Genomic DNA, 9,079 nt, shown 5'->3' with positions numbered 1-9,079 from the left:
CTGTGTAGAGCAGTGACGGTCTCTTATTTGGTCTGACTCCTTTCTTCAGACTCGAAGCTCTGGAGGGCAGGACTGGCTCTGTGCACCACTTAGTGCAACGGGACAATGGGCAAACTTCTGGAATACAAATACTAATGAGGAGGAACAAGGAGTGGCCCAGGACGAGGGGTAATCCTGGTTCTTTGCCCTTCCCCAGCCCCTTCCACTGGGAGGTCTCAAAGTGCTATAGCCCTCACAATGCTTCTGAATCTCTTTGCCTTTTGCATCCTATATTTCACGCAGGGCTAACTGCTACGTTCATTCTGCAGGTGCTGAAGCCAAGACACCGAGGCCCCAATCCTGGGTTCTGGCAGAGGCTGCAGGGAAGGGGCAGAGGTAGCTTTTTACCATCTTTCTGCCTCACTGCTCTCAATCCCCGAGCTGATTCTGTCCCTGGTGTAACTTAAAGCATCCTTGGGGTTGCTCTACATTATGCCAGCTAGTCCTGGGCCCCGTGGGTGTGTCACAGTAGCCAGGGATCATCAGAGTGCTGCCGTGCTCAGCCATGCCCTCTGTGGCAGGGGATGTAATGGGGCTGGCATGGGGCCAGCTATATGAACCATGGATTTCCTAGTGCTAGGGGAATCCTCAGGTATCAAGTTAGGCCAGCTTTCTAGAGCCTTTGTGCCACCACAGCAGTGCAAAGGGGCCTGGCAGGGGACAGGATCTGCCCTGGACACTTTAAGCTGTTAAAGGGGAAACTGGCCAGAGAAGGGGACAGACTCAATACAAAGGGGCCTGCCCAAGGTCACACAGTGAGGGCTGGGAATAGGACCCAGGAGTCCTAGCTCCACCCTCTGGAGTGAGCAGGAAGGTTCCCATCCCCCTACCATTAGCCCACCCTCTGAAGTGATTGTGAAACAGGATAACGAGGTAGCTAGAGGAATGGGCATGGAAGGGGCAGGAACTGGATTTGTTAGTGGCAATGTAGGGCCAGCCAGTTCTATCAGAGGTGTGATGGAGTCCTCTGTGATACCTGGCATGAATCCTATGAGTCCTAGAAGAGGACATGGACTATTTCATGCCATCTCCTCATAGCACATGGATTAAGCTCTTTGCAGACCCCAGATCCAAACACTAGTCCCTTGACCTTACCTCCTTGCCTTGCCAGCGAACCAGAGGCATAATGGGACACTCGCTGAGTCTGCTCACACATGGCACTGGAGGGAGGAGCTCCATCACCCAGCAGCTGATCTCACTCCCATCTTGTGTGGGAGGAAGAGCCGGTGTCGGGCAGCAGCTGATTCCATGCACCAAGGAGAAACCAGCCCCCTCATTTTCTGTGGAGTGTCACCGGGCAGGAGTGCTGCTTGGCTCAACCTCCATCATGGTCAATTTCATTCTGTGCTTCCCCCCCCCTGCAGTCTGTGTGCGCATGCATGGTAGGAAGCGTGACTGCAGGTTGGCTCCCAGAACCAGCTGGCAGCAGGTGGGAGCTCTCACAGCAAAGCCCAGGCAACAGAACTGACACACACACAAAGAATCCAATAGCCCATGACAGATGGCTCCAGCAGCTTGCATCCTCCCCACCCCCCATCCTTTCCCTTCCCTTTCCCTGCTCTTTTTCATTCACTTCCCCTCTCCTTTCTTTTCTTTCACGTCTCCTCCTCTAGGCTTTTTCTCTCATTTCTTTCTCTTATTTCAGCCTTCGCTGCTCCCTCTCCCCACAGATTTTTCGCTCCCTCTCTTTCCCCATTCCTATCTCATCTCTGTGCATTTATTTGTTTTATGAAGTTTGAGCTGCTGGAAGGACAGACCTAGGGACTTCCAGGTTGGGAGCTGCATGAGAACCAGAATTTCCATTATGCAAGAAATTTCATGATTTCCTCATTTATTTTCTTTCCAAATCAGAAAAAAAAAAGTCAAATTTCAAACTTCCCCATGAAGTGAAATGTTGTTTTGGGCCAATCGAAGGGTTTCATTTCAATAAAAGCCAAAGGTTGGGTTACAATTTTTAAAATTTAACCCTTTTTTTAAATAACAAAATAATTTTTTTGCAACAAAAACTCATTTCAAAACCCCAAATCGAACCATTCCATTCCCAAACTGTCAAAATGGAACAGCCAGGGGGATGGAACAGGTCAGTGGCCAGGCTGGGAACAGAGTCCTGTGTCCTAAGCCACAGGGGCGGAACTTTTTGACCTTGTCAAAATGCTTCCTTTCTATTTTTTTGAAAGTAAAATGTTGTTGAAATTGACATGTTCCAGCAGAAAATTTTGATTTTGACAAAATGACATTTTCTAGCCATCTCTTTGGCCCAGATCCTGAAAGGTATTTAGGCTCCTAACTTCCACTAAATCGCTGTCTCACCAGTGCATTTTAGCCCTATTCTTTCTCTCTTTCCTCCTCTTCCTCGTTCCTTTAATCTCCACTGTTCTTCTTCCACCTTCATTTTCTCTCTCCTTCCCCTGTCCCAGCATCTCTCATTCTCTCCCAACTTCCCTTCTCCCAGAAAAGACTCCTTCTCTCTCATTGCCCATGTTATCACCTGACTGCGATGGGGTGTATAAACCCCCACACTGGCAGTGAAGGGTTAAAGGGAGTTCAGTTAGCCTGTTCTGTGGCACCTGGTGGCAGACAGGTCGTTAAGGATTAGACCCAGCTGGGGAGAATCAGCCTGGGGAGTTCCTATAAAGGAGGGACTGCAGGGAGTTGAGGAGAGCTGCATAGGGAGTGTGAATATTAGGATTGGTTTTGTAGGAGGAGGGTAGCAGGAGAGAAGGGAACACTTGGAGCTGACTAGAGAAAGGGACTGTGAAAGGGACTGGGAGGCAGATGAAGGTAGGAAGTGGCCCAGGGAAGCAGCAGCAAGTCTGGGGGAGCAGACACTAGTTGCTTAATCCAGGATCCCCGGGCTGGAACCCAGAGGAGAGGGAGGGCCTGGGTTTCCCTGCTGACCCCAAAAGATGGGCTGCAAAGCTTCTCTCCCCCTCAACCTGACACAAGGGGAGAAAAGGATTATTGGTCCCTGGGTGGAGCTGAAGGCCTGGGTTAAGGGCATTAGATTTATTGGTCTCTTTATGGCCCTGGAAAGGGTGGGGACGATAAACAACCTGGCTGGGGTGTGAGATGGGGCAAACCACTTTGGGGCGTGGAGTGGCTGTTGACAGATGGTAGCAAGGTTAAAGAGGCTGGGGAAATTGAGGCACTGAGCAGGGATGCAGCTTGCCTAAAGATGCCCACAGCAGGACAGTGGCTGAGTGGGGAGCAGTACCCTGGTGTCCCGAGTCTCCTGGCCACTGCATCATGCTACCTCCCTGGGAAGGAGAACCGTGATCTTTGCTCTGCTCATATATCCCTGTTCCAGACCTCCCCAATGCTTTCCCAACAGCTATCCCTGAGCCTACTGCTGCCTGCTCCGGCTTTGAGCGCTGGCTGGGAAAGGCTGTAAATCACAGCTAAGGAAGCTGTAATGGGAGAAGCTTAAGGGAAAGGTTGACAGGGACCTTGAAATCATCCTGTCAATATGGTTCCTCTTTAGTCCCAGCTGCCCGCTGCCCCCATCAGGGTGATTTAAACAGACCCTTTGCCACCCTCCCCAACTGGTCCTGTCTAGGAGGCAATAAATTCTCTGGTAATAATGGTCTGGCATGAGCCATAAAGCGCTCACTGATACAGGGCTCCCACTGATCTAAAGTGCTGTCCATTTGCTTCTTAAGTGCAATCAGCAGCCTTGCTCTAGACAGCGGATCCTTCCCTCCTCGGGGGAGCCTGATGCAGTTAAATTCTTTATGGACAGGCATGGCCCTTAATCAAAGTCAGCGTCAATCAGCCGAGGTCAAGCTCCACAACCAGGGAATTATGGGATTGGATCCATCTGAGCAGGGGCTGCCCTTGTCCTGCTCCAGATTCTTTCTTGCACCTCCAGTTTTTCCAAGCATCCTTGCTTTGTGCCTGCCTGGGGAGCCTCTTCGCTTGGTCCTGACATGGGCCACCAATTTCTCCACCCATGTCCCTGTGCAATGCTTGATGAGTGTCAATATCCACAGAGAGCCCCTGCAATGCGGCCACCTTTGAGGGAGAGGGCAGCAGCCAGATGGACAACTGTTGCACCAAACAGTTGTCCATTGAATGAATGGGTGAGCTTTCAGCCCAGTCTGAGGGGGAAAGCCCCTGTCCTTATGAAAAGAACCTTGTGGTCTCTAATGCCCCTGGTTTGTAAGGCCCCATTCAAAAGGGGAAATGCCCTGCTGGGGCTTGAGATTTTGGCCCCATTGTGGGGTGGGGAGGGGGTGGGAAGGAATTGAAACCTGTTGCGTAAGCCACTTCTCCTGGTTTAGCTTTGGTCTTTGCAACAGGGAAGATCATTGAGGGCCTGGTTGTGTCTGGCACCTGAGTGGATGCACAGGAGGGCATGGGACTAAGCAGTCCTTGTCGGCAGGACCATGCATAATTGCAGGCCTTGCACTAACTAAAAGGGCAGCAAGAGGTGTGTGTGTGTGTGGTGGGAGGCATGAGGCCATGGTCATCAATGGGACACTCCTGAGTGCTGCAGGTGTTTGGCACTTCTCAAACCCTGTATCTGAACAGGGATTGTCCACCTATCACTGAAAGGCATCTGGGGGTGGGACGCAGTGGCAAGTCTGTGCCGTTGTGAAACGGGAGGAGAAATGAAGACTAGCAGGGAGGTGGGATGTAAGAATTTGGCTGGGACAATGGGATTGCTAATATCTCCTCTTGTGGACAGGACCCTGAGACCTTTCCTATCCACAGGTAGTTGGGAGTCAAGCCTCTGTTCTACATCTCCTCACACGACCTCCTGCAGCACAGAGCACAGTGCCCCTAGCACCACCCTGGGGTATTGGTTCAGTGGGGAGAGTGCCACATACTGGATGATGAAGACTGCTTTCTCCAGCGCCTAGGTAAGTGCTCCTTGGAGGTCTCCCGTTGGAGGTGACCCTGGAACGGGGATGCAGAGCTGATCAGGCATGAAGAATGTTCTTTATGACGCACCCTGTGAGACGTCTACAAAGAAATCCAAATGGAACAGAAGGAAGGAGGGTGTTTAGTGTTATTTTTGCAGATTTCTGAGATGGGTACAGAAGGTTTTTTCCTAGTTGCTGAGGTTGGGGATAGAAAGGGGACCGGAAAGTGAATAATGGAAGGCGGGAGACATGTCTCGTACAGGTCTGAGCACAGCTGCTGGGTCTCGAAGAAGGGAGCTGCTGAGCCTAAGCATGTTCTGACGAGGAAGAATGTCTCTGCTGGGGTGGCATTCCACGCCCCATTGAAAGGTCCAAAGCCATTAGAAAGACTGGAGGTTAGACTGAAGGGACTATCGCCCAGATCCTCCAAGATGTGCAGGTACCTAACTTCCACTGAAAGCAATAGGAGTTAGGTGCCTAAGCACCTTTGGAGGATCTGGGTTATGTTGTGTATTTATACTGTGCCTAGCACAGTGGGGCAGGAGGATCTAGCAATCAGTAATTTCCCCATTTATACTGGCTAAACAACTGTATTTAAAAATCACTCTCAAACGCAGACTGAACTTTGGGGGGGGGGGAGGCTAGAATTAATGGGGTCAATCCAGGCTAGACAAATGTCCAGAACTAGTCTCAGTTACAGTTGGTTGTTCCAGTCCAATTTGGCTCAGTCTACCCTGATCCGGCAAAGCACGGTACAGCCCTCTCTGGCTACAATCAAGCTCAAATTGTGTGTAGAACCTGATTCTTCTCTCGCTTACACCTCTGTGTAACTCTGTGGACTTCAGTAGAAACACGTCTTGTTAGAGCTGGGCAGGAAATGTTTTCTCTGACCTTGTGAATATTTGAGCTTTCAAATATTTTTGCCATCCTGCATTGGAGGGGTGGTGGTGGGGGGAGAGAGACAGACAGATCCACCACAAAGTAACAGCCAATATCCCAGTGGTAAGGGCACTCACTGAGAAACTCAGATTCTAGTTCCTGCCCTGCCTGATTCAGACCAGGGCCTTGAACCTGCGGTTCCCCTATGGGTGCCCTACCCAACTGGCCTCTCTGGGTTGTCTGTCTGTCGCTCTTTTATTTTCACCAGAGATTTCATGCTTGGCCTGAGAAACCTTCCTGGACTAAAGCTTCACCAAAACAGATATTTTCCCACAACATTTTTAGTTTTGACAAATCCGCATTTTCTGACAAAAACCCACTTTGTCGAAAAATTCCCAACCTGCTCTGCTGGGGATCCACTCTGGCGTCAGAGGAGAATCAGGCCTGGGGACTTTGTCTTTGCTGGTGCAGTTCTAGCAATGATGGGAATGCTGGTGTGGACAGGACGTGGGTTGGTGTGGTTTGTTAGTTTGTTTGTTTGCTTTGGAACCATTAGCTGGGACTCCTTTGAGCAAGGTTAGATGTCACAAAAAAGGGTAAAAACACCACCACTGGTCTACACTAGTGCTAGCAATGTCAGAAACTCCTCGTTGTAGATGCAGTCTTAAAGTCAGATGATTTGTAGTGTGGACTGGCAAAGGGGACACAACAGACCTATCCATCAGTGTTTCATGCACCTCAGTGCCATCCTGTCCCCTAGCCTATTCTAGACTAGACTGGGGAAAGCCCTTAATACAGCAAAATCTCCTCCCAAGTTCAAGTTCCTTCCATCCTCTCTCCCTTCTGAATGCTTTTGCCTTGCGGTAGATGATTATTTCCAGGCTGAGAGCTGGGATGGGCTTTACCAGCCACTTTGTCCTTTGAATGAACCCAGGATAACTCTAGACAGGTGATCCTGGAATCCTCTGAGTAGATCCAGAACAGCTTTGGTTCAGCGAAAGCTCGGATCCTCTGAACCTACCTGCAGTCGGGGGTGATGCTGAAAGGTGCTTGTGGCTTGCCTGACCTTTCCAAGCTGCTTTTGTGTTACAGAACAGCTGCACAAAAGGAGGGTGGACACTGAGGCTCACCCTCTCTAGGCCATTGGGGGCAGCCTCGGACTAAGGCAATCCCCCATGTAAAACTCAGGGACTGGCCAGGAAGAGAGGGCTGTTAAGCAGCAAGAGAGTGTGAGGCCCTAGAGAGGGGGACTGGCTAGACTGCAGTCATGGGCTATGATTGTAGCTGCAGTTGACATACCCGAGATAGTCTTGACCCGAGCAGCACGGGCTTTACGGTGGGCTGTACAGCCCCGTCCAGAGCCCTGGGTAATTCCTCAGGCAGGCCTACACCATACTGAAGCTGGCGCTGCCGTGGCTTCAAAATCCAGGACCTGAGGGTGTGGGATTGGGCCCTCCCTCGGTGATTTGCCCCAATACATAAGAACGGCCATACTGGGTCAGACCAAAGTCCATCTAGCCCAGTATCCTGTCTACCGACAGTGGCCAATGCCAGGTGCCCCGGAGGGAGTGAACCTAACAGGTAATGACCAAGTGATCTCTCTCTCTTCGTTGTGTAGGAAAGTCCTGTTCAACGTGATCATGAGCAAGAACCTAATCTTTAATAGCTGTCCAGGCTCATCTCCTGCCACCAATGTTCATGCAGCAGGTGTCTTCCAAGAGCTTCAGTGCATGTCGTGGGCCAGATCCTCAGCTGGGAGAAGCCAACAGAGCTCATGAGACATCATCTCTTCCAACTGTGATAGCAATTCCGTGAAGAGGATCCTCAGTCAGGAGCTGGCAGCCAGACTCCGAGCTGATGTCATGGGAATAAATCTGTGCTCCGATCCAGTGACCTGTCCTTAAACGCTTGGATGAGCTTGTTCTACTGATCCAGGACAGTAGACGGTAAATCATTACCAACCGACGGCTGTGAAGGGGCCTGTGTGAAACGAATCTGTGGTCTCAGTTCAGTCCGTCTGATCTCATGTACGTCGACTGCGAACTCCACTGACTTTGTGGGTGCCTGGTTGACACTGGTGCAGGTGAAAGGAGAGTTGGGCCCCGGGTGTCCCCATCAGAGAACCGCAGCCCCACACCTGGCATTCACCTGCACCCTGGGATCAGACAGGCCGGTGGTCGAGGATGGAATGGACATGAGGAGTGAGCTGCCTTCTGCTTAGGAGTGGACTCTGCATGTCAGGGGATGAGTCTCGCTAACAGGTTGGGTCTGTACGTGCACACTACTGCTGCCCGTGCTGGGGATAAGCAGGGTTCTTTCCATAGTTATTAACCTGGCTCCTTGCCCTGCCACGAAATTTACTGCACAAACTAATCTCGCTGCATCACTGTGCTCAGAGTAAGAGTGGGCTTGGGGCTAAGGCCTCAAATCATCCAACATGCAGAGTCTACTAGGGACCGTTGCACCAGCTGGAGTGACCACGGCGATGGCCTTGCACCAGGCATGGTATAGTGGAGTTTGTGAGATTGTGACATTTTGCACAAAGTCTGGCCTGCCTTCAGCTGCTCATTTTATTAAAAAATGATGTTGCGTGCTCTGCAGCCACGTTGCCAGGATGGACAAAACCACACCAGCGTACTGTGCTCTCAGACTCTCCAGCGGTGCACAAAGGGATGCATGCCCCGACCCCGCCTGATGCTGCTCGTGGGGTTTCCCCAGAGATCTGTGGATTTGCAGGATTGAGCCGGATCTGGGATTAGTAGTTCTGCCTTCAGACCCTGGCTCTACCACAGATGGCCTGTGTGACCACGTGCAAGTCACTTAATGTCTCTGTGCCTCAATTCTCCATCTGTAAAATGGGGATAATACTCCTCATTTCCACCCCTTGTCGAGTTAGACGATACATGCTTCAGTGTGGTAGCTGTCTCTTGCTATGTGTATGGACCGAGTATTGCACAATGCTGTAGCTGATTCTCCTTTGGGGGGCTACCCTGCTATAAAAAATAGTCATCTGGCTTGGTGATTTAGTCTTCGTGTTCCAGCCAACTCGTGTTCTACCAGAGGGGGGTATTAAGTATCAACTCCATCATCACCAGCTCTGTTCAGCTGCTGAGACATAAGGCTTTCTGTGCAGTGGTTAAAGAGAACGGAGGGTCTGATTGCTATGCCCCAGGGAAAAAGAGACCACAGGTGTGATTGAGGGACCAAGGGTAAGTTTACACTGCCAAAAAAAAAAAAAAAAACACAAAAAATGACCCACCCCCAGCATCAGCAAGTCTCACAGCCCCGATCTACAG

At 50.8% G+C, this 9,079-nt stretch overlaps 1 long non-coding RNA gene across 2 annotated transcripts; it reads left to right on the top strand.

Moving 5' to 3' along the window:
* The first annotated feature begins 300 nt into the window (after window positions 1–300).
* LOC117875942 lies at window positions 301–8,797 on the top strand. 2 transcript variants are annotated; one of them, XR_004645397.1, is made up of 3 exons: window positions 301–375; window positions 4,753–4,901; window positions 7,402–8,797. It is a non-coding gene; the product is annotated as an uncharacterized LOC117875942 (long non-coding RNA). The 2 variants fall into 2 exon arrangements; XR_004645398.1 differs by lacking the exon at window positions 301–375 and adding an exon at window positions 3,515–4,118.
* The last annotated feature ends 282 nt before the right edge of the window (window positions 8,798–9,079 follow it).

The sequence above is a fragment of the Trachemys scripta genome, chromosome 4, assembly GCF_013100865.1.
Source record: "Trachemys scripta elegans isolate TJP31775 chromosome 4, CAS_Tse_1.0, whole genome shotgun sequence".
NCBI lineage: Eukaryota > Metazoa > Chordata > Testudines > Emydidae > Trachemys > Trachemys scripta.
The sequence above is the reverse complement of the archived record's forward strand: the minus strand, read 5'-3'. Positions and strand labels throughout refer to the sequence as shown.